The following is a 10,927-nucleotide window of genomic DNA, read 5'->3' as shown; positions in this document are numbered from 1 at the left end:
ATGCACATGTATGCACACACACATACACATGAATGTATGCACATGTATGTACACACACATATCGTGGCAATAATTTCATTGTCATGACCACTCATCATCTTTAGTATGCTTAACTAAAATTATTCCAAATAGCCAGCCTAAGCTGAAGGGCCACTGGAGTTATGTAAAAGTGAATGACACCCCAGTTCCTCCATAGAGTAGAGGCATGTCCCCAAGTGCCTGTAATTGTCAAATGTGCATAAGAATAGTAGTTCTCCAACAGGGTACTTGGAAAGGTAAATGTTTAGGTACTGCACTTGGTAAGGGAGTTACTGTTGCTCTTCCCTTCCTTTCCTAGTCACTCACCATCTTCCAATGCCCATCTATATCCCTCTTATTATGTGGCATCAAACACCGGAAACAAAGTATTTCTTATGTGGTGTGCCCAGCCAGGAGGGAATAAGACCTTTTGTCCGAGGACTGAAGAGATGCGTCAGCAGTTAAGAGCACCTGGATTCAGTTCCCAGCACTCACACAGCAACTCACAATTGTAACTCCAGTTACAGAGGAATCTAATGTCCTCTTCTGGCCTCCATGGGCACTGCATGCAAGTGATGTACAGACATCCATGCTGGCAAAAGACCCATACCAATAAAATAATTAAAAAAAATTTTTTTAAAAGATCTGTTGTCCTCTTGATCTGAACATGACACTTCTATGAGTGAGTATACCTGGTTGCTATGGTTTTTATTTTGTTTTCTTTTAAAGGCCTTAAAACATTCCTATGCGGTTTTAGCAGAAAACCCACTATTACACTGCTAAATGGACATGGCATTAAAATGACTCTTAATAACTTATTACTATACCCATAGATTAGTGCATCTTTCAACATGCATCAGAGAAGCTTCTTCTTATAGTAGATTATAGTTATCCCAGAGATGCACAACTGGCCAGTGTTCAGAGAATAAGAAACTTCAGCACTTTGCAGACTCCCCTATCATTGCTTTCTGCAGCCATGGTCAACCCCACCATATTCTTCGACACCTCAGCCAATTGCAAGCCCTTGGGCCATGTCTTCTTCAAGCTGTTTGCAAACAAAGTTCACTCTGAGCACTGGAGAGAATTTTTTTCCAGGATTCACACACCAGAGTGGTGACTTCACATGCCATAATGGCACTGGTATTAGGTCCATCTACTGGGAGAAATTTGAGGATGAGAACTTCATCCTGAAGCATACAGGTCCTGGCATCTTGTCCATGGCAAATGCTGGAACAAACATAAATGGTTTCCAGTTTTTTTTATCTGCATTACCAAGACTGAGTGGCTGGATGACAAACATGTGGTCTTTGGGAAGGTGAAAAAAGGTATGAGTATCGTGGAAGCCATGGAGCGTTTTGGATCCAGGAATGGCAAGACCAGCAAGAAGATCACCATTGCCAACTGTGGACAACTCTAATCCTTTGACTTGGGGGCATCTTACCCATCAAACCATTCCTTCTGTAGCTCAGGAGAGCACCCCATTTGCTCCCAATACCCTATAATCTCTGCTCTCACTAAAGTTCTTTAGGTGGCATATTTTCCTCATTCCCCTCCAAGTCTAGCTAAATTACAGAGTTGAGTTTACATTTATGAATAAAAGCTAAATAAGAACAAAAGTAACTTCAGAGTTGTCAACCTAAAATGGGGCATCTACATCACAGCCTTCCCCCTTAAGGCTCAGGAAGCTTCTCAGAAGAGGGAGTGGAAAGACTGTAAGAGACAGAGGTGGTGGCTCTTCAATAGTGTTTTCTGGACTCAAGAAGATAAATGCAAATATGAATTCACAGTGATTATAACAGAATGCACAAGACTTGTGCAAGCCCCAAACACACAAAATTCCAGTGACTGATTCAAGGAAGTTGAGCATGTAGTCCTACCCTTAGCTTAAGAGTTATTGACATTTGATAAATATTGGGAAAGGCAGAGTCAGTTTTCTTTAGTTTGTGGCAACTAGTATATTGATCATACTCAGTAACATAACTTCTTCCCAGTAGGCCACATCTCTTAAAGGCTACCACCTCCTACCAATGCCATGGACTGAAAACTAAGACTTTAGTACATGGGTCGTGGAAGAACAACTGCAATCTAAACTACCATATGAAGCAAGAAGAAGATGAAAGAATCTTTTCTTAAAGTACTTGGCAAACTTTGTACCACTGAAGAAAATGTTAAACATCAAAACATGGTGTTAACCACGAGAACATGACCCACAGAATCAACTAAGTGGGGCTCGTAGTGGCTCACAGAGACTGAAGCAACCATCACAGAGCCTGCATGGGTCTGCATAAGTCCTCTGCATTGAGAAAAAAATGCAAGAAAAGATTGGACATCAAATGATTCTTCATTGCAAGAAAGAATATCTCAATATAACCCCATGAAAACTGAAAGGAAAGAACATGCTACTCACAGGTCTTTATCAGATTCACATCCTCCTTCTGTTGCTTGGTTTTAATCCTGAGGTTGTTTCTTGTCCTACTACAGGGATATTACTTCCCTGATGATTCCAGATCCAAATAGGTAAAAACTGAGAAAACACACTTAAATTTAAACTTCCAGTGAGCAATCAGTTTTAGCATAAGCCTATTCCATATAATACTTTGCATATACTATAATAAATTCATTATTTATCTGAGATTAAAAAAAATCATTCCTGTGCTTTAAATGGGGATTCCTCTTTGCTATTTCACGAACCCAGGTTCTTGATTTAGAAGGGCCATTTCAATTACCACCAGTGTGATATTACCGCAGGACAGTGAGGAGAAACACTGCTGATATTTTAGAGCTGAACTAGAATGGTGCAAAGTGAACCAGTGGCGATGTTTTAGCCGTGACAGACAAATCTCTTGCAATTGTTATTAATGGTTCAGAAAATCTTGTTTCTTCCAGGTATGTAAATTTTGGGTTCACTGCAGCAGCCTAAGCACGTGGGTGGCAAAGTGCCTGGTCTGTGGTGCGTGACCGTGGAGGCTCCTCGTCATGAACATGCAGCTCCCTTCCACAGTTCACTCACTAAGTCTGTTCCAAATAATTGCCATCTGATGCTCAGGTGGCTGCAGCAGCTGCCCTCAGTGAAAAGTCTCCTAGAGAAGACCAGACAATGCACACAATTGACCCTCTAACAGGAGAGCATTGTCCCAACCAGAAATTTACTAAGAGGAAGGACTTTTGTGCATATAAAGTGTTTTTGGAAGGGAGGCATCTCCATTGCTGGTAAAGATCCCCGATAATACAGACAGACCTCCCTGATAAGTAGCAACAGGGAGATGCTTAAATGTCACTTAAAGGCAGAGCCGAAACTGGTTCAGCTCATGAAGACCCAAGGTTTTCTAGGTTGAAGATTCTGCTGGCATCCTTCTTTCTCAGTGCTAAGAGAATCATAGGCTACCTGCTCCATCCCCGGAGAGTCTGAACCTATTTAGGGTGATTGAATTCATTTGACCATTTTGTAAACATGAACATTCTGGTCCCTTCCTTAGAGAAACATATACATACTTGGGGCTTTGCATAGACTCTCTGGGCCTCCAAAGACACCCAGAAATTTCATGTACTAAGAAACAGTACATTGTTCTCAGTACCTGTTTTCCTCATCCTGTGTGGTATTCTCAATAGTTTCCTCTTCTTGGCATAGATGTTATTGATCTCCCTCATGACTCACCGGTTCACTTGTGATAGATAGATAGGTTTCATTGTCAACTAGACACAACTTCACAAATTCTAGTGGCTAGATAAAAAAGCCAGCATTCCTCGGGAACTTGTGAAACTGGTTCCCCTCTACCAAAAAGAAAAAAAAAAGCCATTTCCTTAATGCTGGCAGAAGGGACAAATGATGCTTATTAGTGCTTATTAGCATACCAAAGCACATGCTGGCCTCCAGGGTCCCTATCAAAAGTCCCTAGCTCTTCTCACCTCCTTTCCCACCCTAAACTCCTCTAACTCCTGGGCTTCCCTTCCCCCAGCCACCCATTCTCCTTATAACCCTGCTATTTTAGCTAGTCTTTCTCTTTTCACCTTATTGTTTTCATCTCTCACTCTTCCACACCCCCCATCTCTTTCTACTCTGCTCCTGCTTCTCTCCTGGCCAGGTCCAGTCTGCTGGCCATGCTCAGTCTACTACTTTCTTTCTGTGCTCTGGACTCTTCCAGATGCCTCTGGCTGTTACATCCCTTATGTCTACAATAACCTCCACCCTAACCATACCAAGGGGTGGTCATGTCTTCAGTTTGTATGAAAGTCACTTGGGTAGAGAGTCTCAAAGGAGTCACTTTTTTATCAGGTTGGTCTGTTGGTGTGGCGGGTGGGGGTGTGGGGGTATGGAGTAGGGGACAGTGGGGAGGAGGGGAGGGTGTGTGTGTATGTGGGATGTGTGTATGGGGGGTTGTGGGGTGTGGGGGTGTGGGGGATAGGGGTGGGTGTAGGGTGTGTGTGTGTGTGCAGAGGGGGGGGTATGGGGGTGTTAGTCTTATTGTTAATTTATGTAGAAAGACCCAGATCCTTTTGGATAGCACAGTTCCCTAGGCAGGGGCTCCTAAACCACACAGGACATGAGAAAGCTGAAAGCAAGCAGTCAGTTGGGGGATGTTTGTTTTTCTCTGTTCTTGATGGTGAATGTCATGTGATTAGCTGCTTTGAGTTTTTGCTTCAGTGTTTCCTCAGTAATAGAGCATAACCTATTCATGTGTAAGCCAGAAAACCTCTTTTCTCTCTGCGTTGTTTTTTTTGTTAGGGTATGTCATCACAGTAACAGCGATCAAACTAGAACACCGTCTCTTCAAATTTGGTTCCCACTCTCATTCTTTTTGAACTTTTGTGTTCTGACCTTCTCTTTAGCAACACTGAGTTTAGTACTCACATATCTAGGCTGTGTTGTGTCTGCTGTCTACCACCAATACTGCATTTGAATATTCACTCTTTCAACACGTGCTCAGTGAGGACCGACTGTGTGTCAGGTGTTGATTATACTGCATTTTAATCAGCATCATATAGTGTGACTTGCTTACTTCCCCACTAGGTTCTGTCCTCAGAGGCAAGGCCCAGACCTCACATGCCCAGGGCAGAGCTTGGCAATGGAAAGATTCAGTGAGTACTTGTTAACCTAGTTTTCCTCCTGACCCCACGCCTTCAAACATGACGTTCCTTTCACCTGATGTACTCTACCTCCCTGTGGCATTTGCAAATTGCTCTCACGAGGAATATCCCTTCTTCAGAAAAAGTGGTTTTCGATTGCTAGGTGAAGTGTTAGTATCCCTGACACAAAACTCTCAAAATGGCTTAACCTCCCTTATTATTGTACATTAATGCAATTCCTTAACATTGATATTCACATTTAGAATATAAGCCTCAAGAGAACAGGGCTCTGGCTATCCTGTTTGTGTTCTTATATCCAAGAAGTAGCATAGTGCATCATTCTTCACTCCTTCACATGGTTTGTGGACCAGCAGCACAAGCAATCCCTTGGGTACTGCTAATACAAGACCCCAGGCCCCACCCAGACCTAATGTATTCTGTAAATATATGCCAATATATTCAGTAAATACAGTAAGTGTTGAACTTGACAAATGGAACCAGTTCAGCGTTAGAGTCCCAATTGTCTCATACTGTAGGCGGCAAGTGCTTGAGGAATGGATATCGTCTTCCATTATTCTGTGTTCACAATGCTCTCTTTACTAACTTATAAGCCAAATTTGGGTGGTGGTAAAGTTTTATTTTGATGTTTTCCTTCTTATCTATGTAACTTGAAACTCTGTACTACATGCCTAGTAAGAATCCACAAACACTAAAAACCAACTTGATGCTTTGGTATTGACAAGTACATTATCCCTTTGTGGCTTCAGAGGTGATATTTGGTGTGTAGGGTAGCCGGGGTGTTTTCAGTTGTCTAAAGACCCTAACTCTTCATGCTGTGACTAGATCTAATTTTAAATTTTATTTCCATAAGGAATATCCCACTCAGGATGTCAAAATGGAGGGGCTATGAGAATGAGAAGTTTGACTATCCAGTTTCAGCTCTTTGCTCAGGACACTGTGTGGTTTGAAGAGGCCTAATTACACCACTTCCACAAGCAAACAGTGCAACAGACCCTTTGGAGTGGTATGTTTTAGTATAATTACCTCTTCCAGATTTTCTCAAGGCAAAAACATTGCTTTTTGGCATTTGGTTTTAGTATTAGGACAACTTACAGACTGTGGGCAAAGGCTTTGTGAAAACAGGCATATTGGTGCATAAGGTTAGCTCTTCTATTTTGAAACTAGGTATAAAAATTATGGCAACGCGTTTAGTGAACACTTGATGTTTGGAGTGACTGTTTCAGAGCATTGCATGTATCTGTTGAGCTTGGTGTCGCAAACACAACTTTGACCTTTATGAGCTCATGTCTTCACACCAAGGTTTTATCCTGTTTCTAAGAAGTGTATTGTTGCTGGCAAGATGGCTCAGTGGGTAAGGGCACTTGCCACCTAAGGCTGATGACACGAGTTCAATCCCAGGAGTCCGTGTGGTGGAAGGGGAGAGCCAACTTCTTCAAGTTGTCCTCTGACCTACCAACACACATAAACATACCTGTATATTACATACAGAAGTAAATGTGAAGATTTTTGTTAATTAAAATGTAAAAATCTAAGCATAATTGTCCTTACTCTGTTTCTTTAAAGCTATGGGATTTTATTTAAATTATTATTATTATTATTGTTATTGGTGTTTGTGTGTGTGTGTGTTTGTGTGTGTGTGTGTGTGTGTGTGTGTGTACACTTGGGTGTTCCTAGGGATTTAGTTCAGGTTCTTGTACATTTTAGATAAGTGTTTTACTACTGAGCTATATCATCAATCTTTTAAATCCTTTTCATTTTGAGACAGACATGCTCTAAGTACAAAGGCTGGCCTTGAACTTGAGATTCTCCTACTTCAGCCTTCTCAGAAGCTGAAGTTATAGGTCTATGCTACCAGGCCACTTTAAAGTTATGGAGTTTTAGAAGGGAGAGTTGGAATCTTGGAATCCTGTAACTTTCCAAAATAGGTACACTGGAGTCACTTAAGCCAGGAGTGACGGCCAGTCAGCGGTGTCTCTGCTCTACCCTGACCTCTCTAGGAGACTGGCTACTTTCTCAGGTTCTGTTGACAGTTCTAGAATATTCAGGGATGTTCTCATGTCCATTGGGTATTTTTTTTTCTCTAGCTCTCCGTGTTGCATTTCTTTCATGAGAAAACCAAAAAGAAAAAAGTGGGCAGTGGGAACCGGTGTAGGGACGTTCATGATGGCTCTCGGCTTGTGTTCCCTTCACCCCACAGTATCCTAGAGAAACACTGGATACTGCAGTCAGCTCCTTTCGTGAAGGAGCAGCAGGTTTCCTGGACTTTTCCATTTACACTGGGGACCTGAGTCACTTATTGTCTTAGATAGGGTTACTACCGCTGTGATGAAGCACCATGACCAAACTCAGCTTGGAGAGGAAAGGGTGTATTTGGCTTATGCTTCCACACCACAGTCCTTCACTGAAGCGAGTTAGGGCAGGAACTCAAGCAGGGCAAGAACCTGGAGGCAGGAGCTAATGCAGAGACCACAGAGGAGTGTCACTAACTGGCTTGTTCCTCATGGCTTGCTCAGCCTGCTTTCTTATAGAACCCAAGACTACTATCCCAGGGCTGGCCCCACCCTCAATGGGCTGGCCCCTTCCCCCATCTGTCTTTAATTAAGAAGATGCCCTGCGTGCCTGACTACAGCCTGATCTTATGGAGGCATTTTCTCAATTGAGGTTTCCATCTCTCAAGTGACTCTAGCTTGTGTCCAGTTGACATAAAACTAGCCAGCCCAGGTCTTGTAAAATCAAAAATAAATACTTTCTTACTTCAGGAGGGAAGAACCAGAGCACAACCACGCAAAAACCAAACCCCAACTGTGTAAATAACTCAACGTCTAATGTCTGGGATCCACTCACAATCTTCTGGGCTCCTCCAAAGGGCTTGGGTCTCTTCTCTGGCTCTGCTCTCTGCAGCACACAAAGCTTGTCTTCTAGGCTCCAGCTGGCTCCAGGCCACTATGGCTGCTGTCCTTGGTGGTCATCCCATGGTGCTGGCATCTCCAAAATGCTGGGGTCTCCTGCTGCAAGTGGGCTGCACTTTCACCAACAGCCTCTCCTGGACTCTCTTCATGGTGCCAAGCCTCACCTTCTCTCTATGATTCCTTTAGTTCTGGGCCTTTCAACTGCTCCTGAGGCTGCACCTTCTCCAATGGCCGGCCTCTCCTGGCCTCTCACAGTGCCCAGCCTCAACTGCTCTCTATGAGCTCTTCCTGCCTTCAAAACAAATACCATCTGGGTGACTCTTAAACTACCAAGTTCAGCTGCCAGCCTGAGGTACAACCTTGGCCACTTCTAGAACACAGCTTCTGTGTGCTGACTCAGAGAAAACACTTCCCAGAAGATTTCATCTCAATGATGTTAGTCTCTTCTTAATCACCACTAATTTCTCAGTTGTAGCTAACCAGGACCAGTTGTCCGGATACAATAAAGGTTTTACTCCAATGGTTCTGGTCTCTTGTTAATCATGGCTGACTTTTCAGCCACAGCTGAACAGAACCACAGACTTTTAAATTCAAAATATGCAATGGCCCTGATAGAATCATTAAGGGGCTTTCAAACATCCCCCTGAAACATCACCAGCCAGGCCTTTATTGCCTGCATTGCTCTCAATATTCTTATTTTTTTCAAGCTCTTCCAGAATTGTGAAAATGGAGTAGATTGTACACATCCTGTGGTTAGCCCAGAGCCTGGAATGTAGAAAGTACTTGATAGTCCTGCAAAGCTTTTATTACCATCACAATGACCAGTTAGGATATATTTCCATCCTATCAGGGGTCATGACAATGTGATTTCCACTTGATCAGTGCCTTGTGATCTGAATCCGGAGCTTTGGATCCCAGCCTTCCCAGAATCATAGTCACGTGACATAATGAAGACAGAGCCCCATGCCGGATGGATGTGCACCCTTGAATTTAGAATCTGGGCGTCCACATCTACAGCGCAAATTCCCTTTCAACTGATAAATACTATCTCACATACAGCTGTCATTGGGAAACTCCATAGCTGCCCATTCCACACCTCGGAGTGGTCGATGTGGTAGATTGGCTATAGGATACCTGTGTTGACAAAAACCAAAACCGCATCTGCCTGTAGCTCACTCACATCAGCTCGAGGACTCTCAGCTTTAGGCCCTAAGTAACAGACTCATACGTTTAGACCAGTTGGCATCATCAACACTTGATTTTTGGAGCAAAACCGTATGAGCAGCTGCCTTGGCTCGGAGAAGCTGGGACTGAAGCTCCGGGATCAACTGCAGGTAGTTGGTGGAGCCAACTCCCTCCTTGAACCAGTCAGCTAAGAATATGTGTCAGGGCAGGCTAGCCTGCAGAAAGACAAAATGATTCTCTTGCCTCACAAAAATAAATACAAACAGGTCAGGCCCAAACTGGGTCTACCGCCCACAAACTGACGTGGGAAAAGGCATTTAACCTTCTGAAACTTGCCTTTACTCATCTGTAAAAGGAGGAGGTGGGATAAACCTGGCGGCGGTCAGTTACCGCGGCACACAACAAAGAGGGGCCGCTACCCTAGTCTGCACAGCGCGGGATTTTGTAGAGTTACCAGCCACCAACAAAATGTCTGACAAACATAAATATATCTGATTTAAAAAACAAAACAAAACACTTGAGCTTAGCTTTCTGTCCTTTCATAGGCTAGTTTCATTCCTTGATGGGTTGGTTCATTCATTTGTCTGAGCACACACTATTCGCCGAGCCTGAACTGGGAGGATCACACACTACCTTTGTCCTCAGGTGGGATTTCCATAAAGCAGTTAGATCAACTCCTAAGGCAGAACACTCAGCACGGGGTCTTTTCTCCTTCAGGCAGGCGTCCCTGAGCCGGGGAGACTATGACGGGTTGACTTGGTGACTGTCTAGCAGCAGCGGCCAGGTCCAGCCGGCTCACAGCAGCTTGGTTTGGGGTCGCCCTGGCGCTTGCCCGGTCGCCGGTAGGTGGCGCCAGACGCCCTGGCGGTAGGCGCGGCGCGGGACCGTGCTGGCCTGGCTCCGCCCGCCGGGTCCGGTGCCGCACGCTCCGCCTCCCGAGCAGCCGAGTGCGTCTGAGGGGAACCCGTGCCAGGCTTGGGGACGCTGCCAGGTTTCTCTCAAGCCTTGGCCTAACAAAGGGAAGCAAATTGCAAAAATGGAAATTTTCAAACTAGCGTTCAGTGGTATTGAAATCGACGTTTGGGTAGCACGCAGGCACAGACCACATTCGTGCTATTTTGTGATTAAAACGATACCGAAAATACCTCCTTGCTTTAGTTTTCATCTTCTAAAACGGCCTCTTCCCCTCTTCTAATTGCCGCCTTACTTTAGGGGAGCGGTAAGCCCCTAACCACCGTAGAATCGCTAACATTTGCATCAGGGCGGTTAAATCTGGCCTCTGCTGATTGCTTCTCTGTCTCTCTTTCTGGCTCTCCTCTCTTTCTTTCTTTTTTTCCCTTCCCTCCTTCCTTTCCTCCCCTTCCTCCCTCCCTCCTTTTCTCTAAGAGTTGAGTTCCAACCTAACCGTGTGTGCACTTTCAGCCTGGGGAAACACAGATGAAGATGTTCCTAAGCACTGTACCAGAAAGTTTGATGTTTTGTGTTATGTGGCTTCCAGTCTTAGGACAGTGCCTAAATCCTCAAGGTTCATCTTGATTCAGGTAGCAAAACCTGACCGGAGCCTCGCCAGAGCTGCCGATTACCTTGCCCTCTCACACTTAAAAAAAAAAAAAAAAAAACAAAAACAAAACAAAAAAAAAAACAATCAAGATTTTTGAAGTGGCTGTTGAGCTGGGTCTTGGATGATTTTACTTAACATGAAGTTGTATAGAAAGCCCGACTGTGTCCTC

At 44.1% G+C, this 10,927-nt stretch overlaps 1 pseudogene; it reads left to right on the top strand.

The window, feature by feature from the left end:
- Window positions 1–994: 994 nt before the first annotated feature.
- LOC107400850 (peptidyl-prolyl cis-trans isomerase A pseudogene) lies at window positions 995–1,435 on the top strand (annotated as a pseudogene).
- Window positions 1,436–10,927: the final 9,492 nt, after the last annotated feature.

This window comes from Peromyscus maniculatus, chromosome 2, assembly GCF_049852395.1.
Source record: "Peromyscus maniculatus bairdii isolate BWxNUB_F1_BW_parent chromosome 2, HU_Pman_BW_mat_3.1, whole genome shotgun sequence".
In the NCBI taxonomy this organism is placed as follows: Eukaryota; Metazoa; Chordata; class Mammalia; order Rodentia; family Cricetidae; genus Peromyscus; species Peromyscus maniculatus.
Note: the sequence above shows the minus strand (reverse complement) of the source record. Positions and strands in the feature narration are given on the sequence as shown.